At 41.3% G+C, this 18,739-nt stretch overlaps 1 pseudogene; it reads right to left on the bottom strand.

The window, feature by feature from the left end:
• Window positions 1-5,838: 5,838 nt before the first annotated feature.
• On the bottom strand, window positions 5,839-6,310 carry LOC140626760 (phospholipid hydroperoxide glutathione peroxidase-like; annotated as a pseudogene).
• Between the last annotated feature and the right edge of the window lie 12,429 nt (window positions 6,311-18,739).

Raw genomic sequence — 18,739 nt, 5'->3', positions numbered from 1 at the left:
CAAGCTGATGGTTGCCAGAGGGAAGGGGAGTGAAGGGCTGGGCAAAATGGGTGAAGAAGAGAGAGAGATACAAGCCTCCAGTTATGGAACAAGTAAGTCACAGGAATGAAAAGCAGAGCATAAGGAACATAGTCAATATTGTAATAATTATATAACAGGACAGATGGTAGCTATACCTGTGGTGAATACAGCATAATGTATAAAATTGTCACATCACTAGGTTGTACACTTGAAGCTAGTGTAACATTCTGTGTCAACTACACTCAAAGGAAAAAGAAAAATAAAATCTATTCAATCACTCTTTAAAAAAAATGATGGGACCTAACAGATTTTCTGTCTTACGGAAATATTGAGTTTGTTCTGTAGATCAAGCATTCTCAACTTTTCTTCTCTACAATCATTGGGCCTAAATATTCAATGAAAGTCATTTATAATTCATTTTCATATTATCATATGGCAAAGAGAATAACCCAAAATTTAATGCTTTACACTTCACTTAATTTATAATTTTTATTATATCCCTTGGTGCATTGCTTATTTCAGCTGACATTTTTTTCATAGCAAGACTTTCTCAGGAAAGAAGGTGGTGCATTGATTTCCTTCTGCCCAACCTCCTTGATCTGGGTAAATACTCCAGAAAGTTTCCTTTTCACTGCAACTGTGACATCAGAGTACATTTCCACACTGAACTAACTCTGAAACATCCTTGTTAATGTTGTAATCCTTCACCGTTTTATGCAGTTCATTTGTGTTGATCATGAAGCTGAAAAAAATTGATTTTTGAATTGCCATCATGTTCAAATTACACATATGTGAAAAGAATTCCAAAGCTGGCAACATCTGTGCATAAGTCAAGTTTCAGTAAAAACTACATTGCTAGTACACCTCTGAAAATTGGATCCAACCATATATTTAAAAAGGTGAAGACATCATGACCAATTGGAGTTTATCCCAGGAAATCAAGGTTGGTATAACATTCTATAACCACAGTATAAACAAACTGTGGAAAATAATATTATTATCTCAATAGACGAAGAAAAAGCACATGATAAATTCCAACATTAATCCCATTAATTCCTGATAAATACTCCCAGCAAATTAAAAATAGATGGAAAATTCCATAACATGTTAACAGGCATCTACAAAAAAACTGACTGCTAGCATCATGCTTATTGATGAAAGACTGTATGTTTTCTTCTTACTGTGAGCTGAATTGTATTACTTAACATTACTATGTTGAGTCCTAACCCTTATACCTCAGAATGTGACTGTATTTGGAGACAGGACCTTTAAGAGGTAATAAATGTAAAATGAAATCATCTGAGTGGGCCCTAATCCAATATGACTGGTGTCCTTATTTAAAAAAAAAAAAAAAAGGTGGGGGGACACCTGGGTGGCTCAGTGGTTGGGCATCTGCCTTTGGCTCAGGGCGTGATCGCGGGATTCCAGGATTGAATCCCACATCAGGCTCCCTGCAGAGATCCTGCTTCTCCCTCTGCCTATGTCTCTGCCTCTCTCTGTGTCTCTCACAAATAGATAAATAAAACCTTTTTAAAAAAAAAAAAAGGTAATTAGGACACAAGCATGGACAGGAACAGAGGAAAGAAATATCTGCAAGCCAGGGCAAGAGGCTTCAGAAAAAAATCATATACTTGCCAATATTTAGATCTTAGATTTCTAACCTCCAGAATACATTTCTGTTGTTTAAACCCCCAGTCTGTGGTATTTTGTTATAACCACCCTGGAAAACTACTACACTGCCTACATTCAGGAAAAATGCAAGTATATCTTTCCTTCTCTTCAACATTGTCCTAGAGGTGATAGCCAATTAAAGAAGAAAAAAAAAAAAGAAATAAAAGTTCAGAATGGGAAAAGAAAGTCAAAACTATCTTCAAAAAAAAAAAAAACTATCTTCATCTGCAGACCACAGATAGCCAATTAAAGGGGAAAAAAAAGAAATAAAAGTTCAATGGGAAAAGAAAGTCAAAACTATCTTCATCTGCGACCACAAGATCATCTACATAGAAAATTTTATGAAATTTACCCAAAAAATGACATCAGAATTATTGAGTTTAGCAAGGTTGCCATTTACAAAATCAACATACAAAATTCTGCTTGTTTCTATACAACAAAAAAGGTGGAAATTGACATTTCAAAGTGCTAGGCAGGCTCTAAGTACCATTCATAGCAATTTAGCCATCAGCCAAGCCATGAGAAAAGGCAACGTCAGGTTCATTTCTCAGACTCTTTGTAGACTATTCATCAGACTTGGTCTTTGGGACTGCTATGTCTTCCCCGTGCTATTACTTAAAGGGTTAAAATAATGGGTCACTGGGAGGGAAGACACATGCTTTCCAATTTCCTGTCAGGACTTTTTCTTCTATTGTCTTAAAAAGAAACCTCACAATTTAAAAAATTGGGGTATTTCACAGAAACTCTTTGGTTATCATAAAAACCTCTATGTTGCCCTTGCAGAGATAGTAAAGCATCTTCACATCTATTACCATACTTAACTTTCACAACAGCTACATGGGATAGGCTATGTGGAAGTCATTGTGCCCATTTAATAGATGAGGAACATGGGAGCTCTCTTGACTCACAGAACTGGAATATCCAAGGCATGCATCTGACCACAGACACAGCTGATTCCAAGATTTGAAATTACATCACTTGAATGTCCAATATCCATCTCCGAGAAAGTTAACTGTTTTGCTCAAGGTCATGTGGTTCATCATTAGTAAGACTAGGACCTGAACAGTGGTCTCCAAACTCCAAATCTCATGCTTTCTCACAGTTTCTTCTGTTGAGAAAAGAGAGAGAGAGGCCAGAAGTTCCTTGCCCAGGACTAATTATCCCCTGATCTTTATTCCCATATTCCTGTTATGGTTCATGTCACATTGCATTATAGCTATTTATTAATGTATCTGTCTTCTTTACTCATGAAGGCAGCCACTGTCTCATTCACCACTCAATGGATGTCTTTTAAATTGAATTATCATCAAAAATAATTTGTTAATGGCTTGCCTCAAAACATACTCTCTCTAACCACACACAGACAGGAAAAAACGTCGGTGGAGCTTTGAAGGGAAGGCCACAGAATTAGCTCTTGCCTTTTCGTGGATTATAACCTAAGACAGCAATAAAGAGACACATGGATGGGCACAGTGAAATTTGATAGGATAGACACAAAAAACGACACGGTCAATGAATTAATAAGAGGGTGAGTGAACCAACCACTTTGGTTGCCAGTCGTTGAAGCAAAAACCCCAGCACAAAAAATGATATTGGCTCACAGACATGGAAAATCCAAGAGATGTGTCTGACTAGAGACATAGCTGTATTCAGGGTTTCAAATTATATCATTTGGATGTCCAATGCCTATCCCAAAGCTGATATGTCAAAACCTTAGCCCTTAATCCTCCTCCAAAATCCACTCTCCTGTATCTTCTGCATCTCAGAAAATGGCACCCTTCAGTGGCTCCACACTTTAGTCAGTCAGGCAAAAATCCCTAGAAGGGTCAAAAAATCTTGACCCTCTCTTTCTCTGATCCCTCATATTCAATCCTTTACCTTATTATGGCTCCACCATGAAAATACATCCTGAATACAATCTTCTTGCTGCCTGTCCTAAACCAAATCATCATCCTCCCTCATCTAAAGAATTGAAATTGCCTTCCTAGGGCCAGTTTTCAACAGCTGAGTGATGCTATATAGTAAATCCTATCATGTCACTCCTCTTCTCAAAACCCTCCAGGGTCTTCTTATCTCACTCCACCAAGAAAAAAAAAAAAAAAAAAAAGGGCCAAAATCCTTACAAGTCCCTACACAGCTCTTCCTCTCACTTCTCTGACCTCACCTCCACTGTTCCCTCACTAAATCTGCTCCAGCCACAGTGGCCTCCCTTCCCTTCTTCAAACACACAGGGTATGCAACTCATATCAAGGCCTTTTTATTTGCTCCTCCCTTCTCCCAAATGCACTTCCTCCAAAGAGCCACAGGGCTCATACCTCAGAGCCTCTAGATCTTTACACAAATGTCATTTTCTCAAAGAGGCTTTTTCAAGATGCTCTTTCAAAATTGCAACAATCCCTACCACCACCACCCCCAAAGTTCCCTACTGTCCTTCCTCATTTTTTATCTCCATTGCATTTATCAAAATACTACACAATTGACCAAAGTGTTTTGTTTAATGTTTAATATTAGAATGTAAATTCCCGGGATCCCTGGGTGGCGCAGCTGTTTGGCGCCTGCCTTTGGCCCAGGGCGCGATCCTGGAGACCCGGGATCAAATCCCACTTCGGGCTCCTGGTGCATGGAGCCTGCTTCTCCCTCTGCCTATGTCTCTGCCTCTCTCTCTCTCTCTCTCTCTATCATAAATAAATAAAAATTAAAAAAATAAAATCTTTAAAAAAAAAAAAGAATGTAAATTCCCTTCTCCACTGGAGGACACCAGAGTGTTCTAGGCAGGAATGGTGGACAATTGCCCCTTTCCCCTTCATCTGCATTGAATTCTGTCACCTGAGCCCTAGTTCTCATATAGTTCTGTTGGATTTTTTCCAGTGTCCCCTTTTCCACTTGGGGTCAGACCTTGTCCTGGAGCCAGGCTGTGGAGCATGATACAATAGAGTCCCCTGTTGGGAAGGCTGAAGATGTCCTCTTTCCGTGGACCACCAGGTGTACACAGCCAAATTTCTTTCCTCCTCCTCCGGTCAAAATACAGAAATTCTCAGGCATATCATCTCAGCTGAATAGACCCAAAGGGTGCATAAGTGTGTCATCATGGGCCAAGACAGGGGCGAGGGGTGGGGGGAGTGCCAGAGGGAAATGTCACCTCTTGATCTAGTGTCTACTCAGGCTCAGTTGGGACTGGACCATTAAGCTGTGAAAAAACACTGCTATTTGGCCAGAGATATACATTTCGCTTTCTTTAATAAGAGAACTCCTGAGTTTTAGCTGGCAATTGGTGTGATTATGTGAATAAACTGGCCAACAGCATGGGAGCAGAAGTGATGTGTGCCACCTACAGGTCGTGGCCCAAAAAAAGAAATGTGCTGGTGCTTTCCTGACTCCCTTGTTTTCCCCTGTGGTTAGGGAAATGACAAGAATGAATCATCTGCTTTGGACTCAGAGGTGGAAGTTCTATACAGAGGGCACCTCTGCTACCCTACAAGTCCTAGACCACTTCCCTCTGAGCTGTCCCAGGAGGAAGAGATAAACTTTACCTCACTTGAGGCATTGTACCTTGGGTTTCCCTTGTTACAGCAGCCTGGCCAATACATTCGCTAACATAAAGATCACACTCAGAATGTCTTTCTTGCCATAGAGCATTTTGAAATCAAAGGAGCATAGTTGAGAGTCAGAGGAAGGGAGCAGAAGGGAAGTCAGACTCTAACTTCCAGATCCAATTCTGCAAAGAACGCTGGAGCTTTTGATAGCATACAATGTAAGCACTGCTATTTATATAAAGTAATCTCCAGAGAAATTGCTTATATTTCAAATTTTTTAAACTAGCTAATTTTTAAAACATTTCTATACAGGTGACTCTTGAACAGCGTGGGTTTGAATTGCCCTGGTCCACCTACATGTGGACTTTTTAGAGGACAGTACTATAAGCGCATTTCCCCTTCCTTATGATTTTTTTTTTCTGATTTGTTTTATTCCCACAAGACAGACAGGGGTGGAGGGTGCCCAGCCACCCTCTGGGCAGAGGGACCTTCCACCAGCAGCCTGGGTTCTCTGGTAGCCCCATCAGGGAGCTGGTTTTCATCCAGGTGGTCCTGAGTGCCAGCTGGCGGACTCCGAGGGCTGGAAGCAGTGGATTCAGTGGGGAGAGGAGGGTCACACTTGTGGAGCTAGAGATAGCAGGGCAGGTCCTTTCTATCACCAGGAGATCCTCCGTGAGAATCTGCTACTTACCAAACAGCTGTTCTTGTCAAGAAGAACTTGGTGAAATTCCATTTAATGGCACTTCCCAGAAGCCTCACCCCTGGGGCTGGGCTTTCCATTCACTTTCACTGTGGGTGTGGGGGAAGTTGCCCTTACTCACAGATCTTGTGGTATGTATTGAATTTGATACCTGCATTAACTCTTTGGTTTCTGCATTACTCCCTCCTGAACTGGTTGACAGAGAAGGCCAGGATCTGTAAACCACTCAGCATGCAGGTCCATGAGTTGAGTATTGCTTATGTCTGTTTTGCCTTGTTGCTGGGCCACGTTGGTGATGATGACCATGAAACCCCATCCATTAGCCCAGGTCATCGTCCAGGTTAACCATGCACCCCTCCCTATCCTTGGCTAAGAACTTGTGCATCCAGTGAGCAAGGGCCAGTTCTGATCCAGGGCCCAGTATAGCAGCTCTGACTCCCTTCCTTATGATTTCTCTCAATAATTTTTTATCCTCTAGCCTACTTTGTTATAAAAATACATTATGTATGGGACGCCTGGGTGGCTCAGTGGTTTAGCGCCTGCCTTTGGCCCAGGGCATGATCCTGGAGGCCCAGGATCAAGTCCCACACTGGGCTCCCTGCATGGAGCCTACTTCTCCCTCTGCCTGTGTCTCTGTCCCTCTCTCTCTCTCTCTCTCTCTCTCTCTCTCTCTGTGTCTCATGAATAAATAAATAAAACTTAAAAAAAATACATTATGTAATACAAATAACATACAAAGTATGTGTTCATTGGTTATGTCATCAATAAGACTACCAGTCAATAGTAGGTTATTACATTATGGACAAGTCAGAAGTTATACGTGGATTTTTGGTTGCATAAGGAAATCAGTGTCCTTAACCTCTGTGTTGTTCAAGAGTTAACTATATATGCAAGGTTTGTAAGCATAGACTATTTTTGGAAGAACACCAATGAAATCAAAAGTGGCTGGCTCTGGAGATAGGAACTAGCAGGGCAGGTGGAGTGCTGGAGGTAAAAGACTTGTATCTGGTACCTTTTGAATGTTCCCATTTGCAACTACTCAAAAATAATCATATTTAAAGCTACAAAAGGTGACCCAATCTAAAATAAATTGCTAAAGGTGGTTAGAGTTTCACGTATTAACCTTTCACCACCTCAGATGAATGAATTTCACCATCTTTGGGTGACATAGCCCACAGTGGTGCAATAAGGGGAAAATGCAGTATTTGTTAAGGCTATTGTTAACAATAGATGTAAAAGCAAAATTACTTGTGGATATACACATCTAAAGCTTTTAAGTAAGGTGCAAGGAAAGTCAGTGTATTTTGTGTTTGTTGCAGTAGAGGCAGGAATTGGCAGCAGCCTAGCATCCTTGAAACTCCTACCCTCCCCCGGACATGCACGAACATCATCATTTTGTAAAGGTCATCCCACAGTGAAGGGGTTGCCAAGTCAGGGTGGAGACAGCTCAGCCATGGCCCTCATTACACTGATCCACGCTGTCTTCCATCCCTCATCAGCACCGAAGTCAATATTTCATCTGGGAGCTAAAATTAAGTCATCACCCCTCCTGTGAGCAACACTACTCCTGAAATAAAAATTTTACAACATTAGGTTGGAGGAGGATCACTTAGCATTTGAAAACACTTCCCCTGTGACCTTGAGCTTTTATCACTCGGGAGCCAAAATAAAATCTCTGAGGCAAGATTTATGAATAAATAATTAACCCTGAAAATAAAATCAGCACTGACAAAAGAAGGGTGTCCTTTCCATTTACAATGAAAAGTTTCTTTTGTGGGTATCATATTCTTTTTTGTGCACACAGCATTTTTAATTAAAAAAAATTCTAAGATATGTGGGCCTGATCTAATCAGAGGAACTATAAAAACTCGAGGACAGGTTCTATGTCATGTGCTGTCCTGGGTCTCCAGAATGTGCACAAGTCACCCAGACACTGAGCAGCAATGGCAACACTCATTATTCTCCATTGAGAGAATAGCGGTGGCTTCTCCTCACGGTTGGCTTCTCTCCACCCCACTCCACCCTTCCCAACAGGACCATGGGATGCTTTCCCAGGGATCTACCAACCAGCCCACACTCTTCGTACATGAGGGGGTGCGGAGGGAAAGCAACAAGGTTGAGGTCTTCGGAGAAGACCCAGAGCTCTACAACCCCACCTCAGAGTAGGGTTCTGTAAGAGCAGCTCACCCAATGTGACAAAATGATGACATTAGAGAAAGTTCAACCCACTTTTCAGATAACTTGGAAAAAATATCACAGAGAAAAAGAGCTACCTCTCTCCTTCAAATGGAAGCTCGGTATTCAGAGAGAGCTAGCCCATTGTCTTTGGCTCTGATCCTCTTAACGCTCTCTGAAGACCTGAAAGTGCCTTCTCCTCCCCTAAAGGGCTCGCCTCTTAGTGAGCTGCCCATCCTCATCTTCTTTCAAGCAACTGAAACATTCCCAGGGTGATGAGAGGAACCCAAAGAGAAGAGGTCCCGCTGCCCCAGGCAAAAGAACGGGGGTAATCAGATCTTCTGCAGAGTGGTCTGGAGCCAAGGTACCTCCTGAGTGTTTCCCAGGGCCCAGTCTGTGAGGACACATAAAATAAAGCTGAAAATCGACTCTTTTTTTTCTTTATTTTCACAGCTCCTATTGTTTTTCTTTAAACTGCTCTAAAATGCCTCCCTGCTGACTCATTTTAGTCAGGTATCCTCCAAAGAAAGATGACAGATCAAAATATCCTGAAGCACAACCAGCTGCCAAGTATCAGAAGAAGGCCCTTCCCAGCTTTTCTACCTGTACATCAGGCAAGTTCTCTGTCCCAAGTTGGGAGTGGCCTTGGCAGGGAGCCAAGTCCTCCTGGAGCAGCCTAGGTCTGGGAAGTTCAACATGGAAGCCTCCAGGCTGGTAGGAGCCCTGTTCCTGGGGTTGAAAACAGCAGAAACACTCTTCCCATCAAAGGAATTCAAACTGAGATTGATGCCCTTCCATCCCCCAAACTTCCCCTCAGAAGTGAGGTTCATTTTAAGAATTGTGTGGTCCCTCGGGGTTTTTTCTACCTTCAAGATTCCATGATTCTCGTGCTTCCTGCTTTGAGCAGGGGATTTTGGTGGGTTTGCATGAAATCCCCTTAGACTGAATCTCCCTTAAAGAATCTGAGGGATGATATTAACAAAAACACCCTGTAAACACTGAAGCATGATACCAGTGGCAGTTTGTGTGTTTAGCAAACAGCTCACTTCTGTTCTCCTGTATCCCTAATGAGCTTAAACTGCTATTTATCTTACTCTTAAATCAACTTTTTTATTCTTGCCTTAAATATTTTTAAGCAACTTTATTGAAATGTAACTGGCATATAAAATAATAAACTGCAAATATTTAAATGTGCAACTGGATGAGTTTTAGCAAATGTAAACATCCATAAGACCATCCTTCCAGTCAAGGTAAGAAATATATCCATCACCCTGAGAAGTTTCCTCAAGCCCTTTTGAAACCAGATTTATAGCAAAATAACACTGTTTCTTGCCCAGCTGAGTTACTATGGGCCTCTTGCCACATTGTCATTTCCTCACACGTTAATGGAGGGAATGGGACTGAATGATCATGCTCCTGGCCCAAGCCTTCCGTGAAGCCAGTCTTAAAACCAGGCTTCAAGGATGGGTTTCCTTATTGTTCTTTCATGCTCAAGCTGTGACAACACACATGGCATCATGATATTTAAATTTCTTCTAACAAAATTCCACTCAGTCACCTCTCTAACAGCACTAGTTTCATGGACAAAAGACCAGTGTACTTACACAATGTCCCACCCGCAGCAGGGCCATGTACTCAAAAGTTTTGTACTCTACTATTGCCATCCTGAAATTCTGAATAATTTCGTCCTTGTGTTGTTTTATTTTAAGCCAACACCAAGCTTGCACTCATGATCCTGAGGTCAAGACCTGAGCTGAGATCAAGAGTTGGACACTTAACTGCCTAAGACATCCAGATGCCCCAATAATTTTATATTTGAATTTGTGCTTAGTAAGTGAAGTCCATGGGACAATGGAGTGGGGGGCTTGGAGCTTTGGCTCATATGTAATCCTACCTCCCACCATATCTCCACCACCTCACCACTCAGTCATCTTCTCTCGATTTCCTGGTACCTTGGCCCCTCATTCCTGATCCCGTCCCACAATCATTGGCACCCTCTGGAGTGGAGATCAAGTAGGACAGGGGGAGAGGTCTACATTCTGCTGTCATTCTCTTTCCCTAAGAGGGGAAGGATCAGGGTGAGACACTCCTTCTATGGCATCTTGAGACAAGGCAAGACAGCACCCATCCTTCATCCAGCTGGCAGCACTACTGCACATTTGATGGGCAACTGGTGAGAGAGGTGGAGGTCTTGGGAGGGTCAGTTTCAATCCAGGTACCAAGCACATCTAGGCAGCCAGTGCATGGGAAAAGAAATTGACTTCAGAACCCCCCTGGCCCCATATTTTTATTTTGCACTAAGATCCTCAAAATATATGCTCTTTAATACCATGTTTTATTAATATAAATTGCCTGATGTAGTCTAGGAATCAATAGGACTGTTCCTTGTCTCTGCAGTGTCAGGAAGTAATATTGGAAATGCCATTTCATGGTGCTAAAAGTAATGAATCGTTGATGACCCTCTGCCTGTGGCCATCATGTCACCCAGAGGCAGACAGAGACAGCTAGCTCAAGGAGCAGCACAAAATGGTTAATCAAGCTGGAGCTGAACTGTAGCAAATGCCAGGCTGGATTATTGTGTCAGATTGCTGGGTACAAGCATCTTAGTAGATGGCAAATCTTCCTGATCTGATGTTACATTGAGGCTCTGACCACCCTTCTCCAGATGCCTCTTCCACCACCTCACAGCCACCAAAGATAGATTTAATGGAAAATAACACCCCAATAATTTTCTAGGGCTGCTGTAGTAAAGTACCATAAATTGGGTGGTTCAGAATAACAGAATGTTATTGTCTCACAGTTCTGGGGGCCCGAAGTCCTAGATCAAAGTGCCAGCAAATTTGGTTCCTTCTGAGGGCTGGGAGGTGAATGTGTCCCATTCCTCTTCTCTGGCTCCCAGTGGTTTGCTTTGGGAGATTTGCTCCATTTGCTCCTGGTGGCTCACCACAATCTTTGGTGTCTCTTGGCTTGTAGACACATCACCCTGATCTCTGCTTTTGTGTTCACATGGAGTTCCTCCTCTGTGTGTGTCTATGTCCAAATTTCCCCTTTTTTAATGGCCCATCCCTATTCCAGGATGATATCATCATAACTCAAGTAATGACACCTGCAAACTCTATTTCCAAATAAAATCACATTTTCTGAGGTACTAGGGGTTACAGCTTCAACATGAACTTTGGGGGGGAAATACAATTTGACCCATAACAGGAGCCATGAGTCAACCATCTGAGGCTGTGCTTCTGCAACAATTATCCTGGGAAAGGAAGAACATTGGCCAGCCCAAAACTCATGGTAAGGGTGAACAAGTTTTGATTAGAGAGGAGAGAGAGAAATCTAAGGTTTTTTGGCTCTAGAATGCACCTGGGGTTTAGGACAGAAGGTTGGAGAGAGGAGAAAGAGAAAAATGAAGGATTATCACAGAAGAAGGGAATAAAAGAACATAGAGAGTGGCAGAGCCAAAGGCCTGGTTTGGCCACCTCCACCAAAGGCCAGGCCAAATCCTGGGGATGGAGGAAGAGCTGCTTTTATCAAAAAGCTACCTGTTCTGGTCTCCAACTTCACTTTCATTTTCACAGTCTGGAAACTTCCCAGCACACGCACACACACACACACACATGCACACAAACTGTCAAATATCTCATCTCTAATAATCTTCCCTTTGTTGCAGCAAGGCCCAGTGTCTCTTCCAAAGCAAGTTCTTCCAGGAATGAGTCCTTCATCTCCAACCATGCCCAGGCCTGAATCAACACTTCTTAACTGTGTTAAGCAAAATTCTGCAGCATCTGCAAGCCTGGATATCAAAAGCCTGTTAAAAAAAAAAGAAAAAAAGAAGTTACAATTGCTTCACCTTCCTGAAAAAAAGTAATCATTTTAATGCTTCTTCAAATATATTCAAGTGTATTATAACGTACATACAAAATGGCAGATGGGTATTTAAAATCCTATTAAGAGCCCCTGCCTTATCACCAGTCAGCCTCAGCACCTGTAATCTCCTCTACAATCCTGCTTTCCTAGCACCAGGCTGTGGTGTTAGCTAACTGCTTGTACAGCAGAGGAAAGGTAAATGTATGTTCTCATGAACATGCACTTATTAATGGCCCTAAATGTTCAACAAATTAGCAGATTTTAAAAATTCATTAACACTTCTGTTCCTAATCCATGGATTTGTTCATTTAATAAATGTAAGCTTATAGTAAGGAGCTATTAGCATTTCATAATTGCTCTTTGGGGGGATCTGGCAAGGTGATGAATTAGATGGAGTTTTACTCTTTCTTGAACCGACATGTGTTGAAATCCTCTGCTATGGGAAATAAGCAAGTTCTGTCCAGGGAGGGAGCCACGTGGTTTTGAATGACCCTGGCAGGTCAGAATAATGATTGGCATTGATGCTCAGTTCCCACAGTCAGCATCTTTGTTATTCTCATAATTTCCAGTCAATTCCTCCATTTCTAAAACTACATATTCATAAAAGCTTCTGCATTTTATTCCTTATATCTTCCTACTTGACAAAGAGATTCTCAGCTTATAATAATTTAGGGTACTTAAAAACTTTTAAGGGATGCCTGGGTGGCTCAGCCAGTTAAGCATCTTCCTTTGGCTCAGGTCATGATCCCAGGTCTGGGGATCAAGCCCCACACTGGGGTCCCTGCTCAGTGGGGAGTCTATGTCTCCCTCTCCCTCTGCCCCTCCCTACACCCATGCTTTGTCTCTTGCTTTCTCTCTCTCTCTCAAATAAATAAAAAATCTTTTTAAAAAGAAGCTTTTAAGTAGTAGTTGCATAATAAATTTGGCAGCCCCCAAGTAATGACCAGTGCAGGTCCAAGATATGCGTTTGCTGAGTATTGCTGGACATTGGTGAACTTCATAGAAATTAGCACTGTCTATATACATATACACACAAACACCTTGCCCAAAGTTCCAAATAAAAGAGGATAGCTGGGGTGGGGGGGGGCGGGGAGGGACCTGTATCAGTCAGTTCAGGCTGCTATAACAAAAGACCAAAGGCTAGGTGGCTTAAACAATAGGTATTTATTTTTCACAGTCTGGAGGGTGGAAGTGCAAGCATGATCACGTTTTGATGAGGACTCTCTTCTTGGCTTGCAGATAGCCACCTCCTTTCTGTGTTCTCACGTGACAAAGAAATCTTTCTTCTTCTTTTAAAGCCACTAATCTCATCATTAAAGCCCCACCTTCATGTCTTCATCTAACCCTAATGACCTCCCAAAGGCCCATCTCTAAAAGCAATCATATTAGGAGTTACAGAATCACACATGAATTTGGAGAGGACACAATTCAGTCTATAATATTCTGCCCCTGGCTCCCAGAAATCCTGTCCATCTAGCCTGTAAAATGTATTCATTCTAACCCAACAGTTCCAAATGTCTTCTATCATTGCAGCATCCATTCTAAAGTCTCATCTAAATCAGATATGGTGAGAATTAAGGTACGATTCATCCTGAGGCAAATTCCTCTCCAGCTGTGACCCTGTAAATCCAGCCAAGATATGTGCTTCCAAAGTACCATAGTGGGACAGACATAGGATAGACATCTGGGGGAAATGGGAAAAAAGGAAGGGGTGATGAATCTCAAGCAAGTCCAAAACTCAGCAAGGTAAATTCTACTTGATTCTAATCTGGAGAATATCCTCTTTGATTTGATGCCCTGCCTTTGGGACCCACTAGGGCATTGGTTCTATCTCCATAGCTCTGTTGGGTACAGGGTCACACCCCCCAAGAGTCCATACAGCCCTGTTCCCAAGATTTCACAGAATGTCCCAGCCACAGGGCTCTGCAGGACAGCCCCACTCTCAAGTCTGCAATTAGAGGCCAATCTGGCCAATTGGAACCAAGACAGTGACCTCAATGCCCTTTAAATTGCCTTTAGGCTCCTTCTATTCTCTTGAAGAGTAGTGAACACTTTTTTAACAAAATTGCTCAAGGATTCAGTCTTGTATTATCTAAGAATTCCAAAAGACTTCCTTCATTTTAGCTCATTTTTTTTCTATTCCTTTTAGTTCAAACTGGTAAGATCTTTGCTGATATAATCCCAGTTCTATTCCTGCCTTCTGTTGAGAAGGCTGGTTCAAACCACAAGTCACCCTTATGGCCTGTTTATCAAATGATTGTTCAAGTCACACCCTGAGTGTTCCCTTCAAAACAACATTTCTCACTTTCTGAAATATGGATTAGCTGAGGATTTTCTGAATCTTCATGTTCTGGTTCCTTTCTGCCAAATAATTCTTCCCTCAATCTAGTTGTCTCCTTTTACATTGTACTGTAAGCATTCAGGAAGAACCAAGCTGCTGCTTCAACACTGCTTAAAAATCTCCTCAGCTAAGTATCTATTTTTATTGTTCACAAATTCTACCTTCCAAAAAAAAAACACAAGAACATCCTTCAGCCAAGTTCTTTGCCTCTTTATAACAAGAATCACCTTTCCCCCAGTTTCCAATTACATATTCTTCATTTCCATCTGAGAGCTCACCAGAATAGCTTTTAACATCCATATTTCTAGCATGCACCTCAAAAACTTTCCAGCCTCTACATATTGCCCAGTTTAAGAGATGCTTCCACTTGTTTAGGGATTTGTTGCAGCAACATCCCTACTTCTTGGTACCAAAATCTGTATTAGTCTGGTTTTCCAGAAAAACAGAACAAAGACAAGGAGAGAGAGACAGAGAGAGAGAGAGAGAGAGAGAGAGAGAGAGAGAGAGAAGGGAAGAAATGGAGGTGAGGAATAGAATGGAGAGGCAGAAAGCCCCTCCCCCCACTCATGCCTCTCTCTCTCTCTCTCTCTCTCTAAAATAAATAAATGAATGAATGAATGGATAAATAAGTAAATCTTTCTTTAAAAAGAAATTATAATAACAAGATTTGCAAGGAGGTAACAGGATTAAGAAGACACTTTTTAAAAAAGGAGTACTTAATAAATCCCCTTCCTTCCAAGTTCCCACCATGTCTGTGATCTTCTTATGCACCCAAAGCCCTGGTAGGTAGATATTACTATCCCCACATTAGAGATGTGGAAACCGAGGTAAAGATGGAGTAAGGACTATCTCAAATTGCTGTCATTGTTGGCCTGTCATTCTCCACTACCTCACACTCAGCAGGTGACCTTCTGTTAATTAGCAATGATTTCTCTTCTTTTCTCCACATGTACACATCTCCAAAGAACATTTTTCTCTCATTAGTATCAAAAATGAATCAGGGTTTTTAGTACCCAAGCTCTGTAATCAATTAAGCATTTTAATCAGAGATGAGAGTTACAAGAAGCTGTCAGTAGACTCATTCCCAGGCAAATACTCTTGCCCATGCCTCATCACTTCTAATAAGACAATAATAACACTTTTAATCCTGCACTCCACAGTTAGTGAATCGTTCCTAATTACTCACATCTGCGAGAGAAATCTCTTTATTAGGCCCTGAGCTAATGCTGTCCTAGAACCCCTTGCATGATTTCACAAATTCCCTGGGACAGTTGTATGTCAAGATGAGAGGAAACAGGGAAACATTCTTCCCCATGCATAAGACATCACATATCCTATAGCTGTGATAAAGCCAGGGGCTATTAGTCACAATTAATGCAGTTGGATTAAAGAGAACTTGAACTTTTTTTTTTTCAATGTATCTACCAGCAAAGAAAAATCACAACACATTCTCCTGCAGAAATAGTTATTCTGTGTGGTCAGACTTAACCCACCATGCCCCTGTTACTAGTCCACTCCCATTTTTAGGAAAAGCAGACCTGGAGCTCCTGTTTCATAGTAACACATGCCATGATTTTGTTAAATAAATCCTAATTGATGGATTATTTCAAACAACAACCATCTAGGTTTGATATGCCTCTTTCCCCAGGATACCAAGGGACACATATTGATACCTGCACACTTCATCAGTACATTTAATTGGTCAATTACACATGAAGTGAAAGGCCCTCCTCTTCCCTGAGCCAGTATTTGGTTGGGAAATCCTCTGGGGGAGAGATGGAGGCATTGAGTTTTGAAAATATAACTGAGCTCTTCGTGACAAACAAGGCAATAGAATCTGAGACCTCAGAGAAACCTCCGAGTGCCACTCCGCCAGCCTCCAGTCCCTCAGGAATAAATCCCCTTCCCTCCAAAATAGCAGTGAACTCTGCAAAACTGTTGATAGCAGTTTGAAATACTTTAACTCTCGCTGTCACTTTCCAGATAGGCTTAATACTAGCTATATCCACAAGAATACAAATGTGGCCTGACCACAGAACAGTGCACATAGGAGCTCATGGGAGCATCATTCGGAGATTGTAACTAATTCACGCTACACCGTGCACACCTCCTGTTCTCTTCTCATCCCATACCATCTGCTCCTTTGCTAGTGACGCCATAGTGAGACATCTCAGCTACCACCACTGAGCATAGTTGTGCCCTCTCCCCGGTGACCTGCTGTCAGGCAAGCATTTCACACTCATCCCTGAATTAGATGGGACTTATTTCATCTGAAGGGGCACACTGTGCAGCCACACCTTGGCACACTTTACACGAGTCTGCATCACTGGGATGCAGACTGAGGAGAATTTCCCGTGCTGTTGTTTCCCAGCCTCCTTAGATCTAAGAAAGCACAAAAGTTAGTAAACAGCAGCCCCCCAGAGGGCATAAGCCACCAGTAAAATAAAAACATTATCACACTCTCTGACTTCTACCTCCCGTACATTCTCTTCTGTCTAATCTTTGCTGTTTAATACTGTTAAGATGTCTTTCATCATTCCCTTACGGTACTATCTCTATCGCTCCAATCTGTATCGCACCATACAAAGTATTCACTCATTCCAAAAACATGCTCTGGCACCTGTCCTGGGCTCTGACACGTAATCCTTGCCCTCATCTGGAAGTAGAGAGCCAGGAGAAATGCTTGGACAAGTTCTCACGTTCACAAAGGGGTTCAAATTCAGAGTTGTGAAGTGATCTCCAAATGAAGTCCTACATCAGTGACAGATACAACTGAATGATTGAAAGAAGGAATTCACCTCCCCAGACTTAAACTCATACCCAATTATCAGAATGCATCACATCTAATGCACCATGAATTGCAATCAAGCTGTAATTAAACTCTGAATAGAAAGAATTATCTTGTGTTTTGCATTTTAGACCATTAATTTGTTCAGTGAAAACCTTTAAAATGGACTACAAGACAGTTGGAACTTGTCTTTTTGTGTTTTAATATATTGGACGTATTTAAAATGGAAGAGAACCGGACCTCTTTCAACCCCTGTCAGAGAGAAAGGAAGACAAGGAGGAAGAGAAATGACCTCCAGTGTGTAATATATAATATCTGTCATCCGCCCAACACTCTGCATTTTCCCCAGGGGCTTTGCTAAACTAGAGCTTCCAAGAGCCTCCTCCCACACCTGAATATTCACCCTCTCCATATGTCAAAGTATCTAACAATATGGCACAGTATGGATATTATGGCATACTGAATTGATTTTTTAAAAAAGGCCTCCCTCAAAATCATGTTAAATGTTTGATAAAATATTAACGCTTTTCAGGAGAAGGAGGGGAATGAGAAAAATGACTGGATAGACTGAACTGTTTTATGATGAGCCTATTCTAAATAGAGGAATTCATATTTAATTTTTTAACTAATATTTAGTCTATAAGGCTTTTTATTAAGGAATGCCATTGATTAATAATTATTTTTCTTAATTAGATGTTACATGAACCTTGTGTTTATGTATTATTTATGTGTTAATTTATGTATTTTAGTTCCTGTTTTTGTCAATGGACCTTAAGTGTGTTTATTCACTATTTTTTATAAAATATTGTCTTAAACATTTTAAGTATGTACTCAAAATCTAGCAATATTTTCATCTTACTTTTATTTTTTTAAGATTTTAGTTTCATTTATTCAAGAGAGAAAGAGAGCAGGTGGAGGAGCAGAGGGTGAGGGAAAAGCTGACTCTGCACTGAGCATGCATCTCCATGTGGGGTTCAATCTCATGACCCTAAGATCATGACCTGAGCAGAAACCAAGAGTCAGATTCCTAACCGACTGAGCCAACCAGGTTACCCTTTATTTTTTTATATTTTTATCTCCCTTTTTAAAAAATCTTTTAATAGAATGAAGGGCTAAATCTCATCATGTACTTATGTACATCCTACACTTCCATCATAGTAGGAACCCATATTCAGTTGGTGACTTTACACGACATTCATGTACTACATTTAGCTATGGTAATGTTTAGAATTTCCCTCTTATCTCTAAAGAAGTGTCCTTTAGATAGCTATTTGTCAGTTGGTGAAACCATAAAATTGATGAAACTATGATGAAACTATAAAAATGGTTTATTCACTATGAAACTACAAATAAGCTTGTACTTAGATCTCATGAAGTTTGCCTCTCGTAACATCATGTCAAATGCTTGATAAAATATGGAACATTTTTAAACTCATGGTTAATTTTGAAAGAGAAAAACTTCCAGGAATAAAGGGAGGATCCAAGCCGAAGAGTTGATGGGAGCTGCACCTTCAGGTCTTTATTGCATGCCAAATATTTGGATAAGCATCTTTATATATAAAGCTTTACTTAGGTTTTAGTACCCCACCTCCAACCCCCCATCCGCAGCTTCTAGGATAGATTTATAGAAGTAATGTTGTTTGTAA

The sequence above is a fragment of the Canis lupus genome, chromosome 38 (assembly GCF_048164855.1).
Source record: "Canis lupus baileyi chromosome 38, mCanLup2.hap1, whole genome shotgun sequence".
NCBI classification, from domain to species: domain Eukaryota; kingdom Metazoa; phylum Chordata; class Mammalia; order Carnivora; family Canidae; genus Canis; species Canis lupus.
The sequence above is the reverse complement of the archived record's forward strand: the minus strand, read 5'-3'. Positions and strand labels throughout refer to the sequence as shown.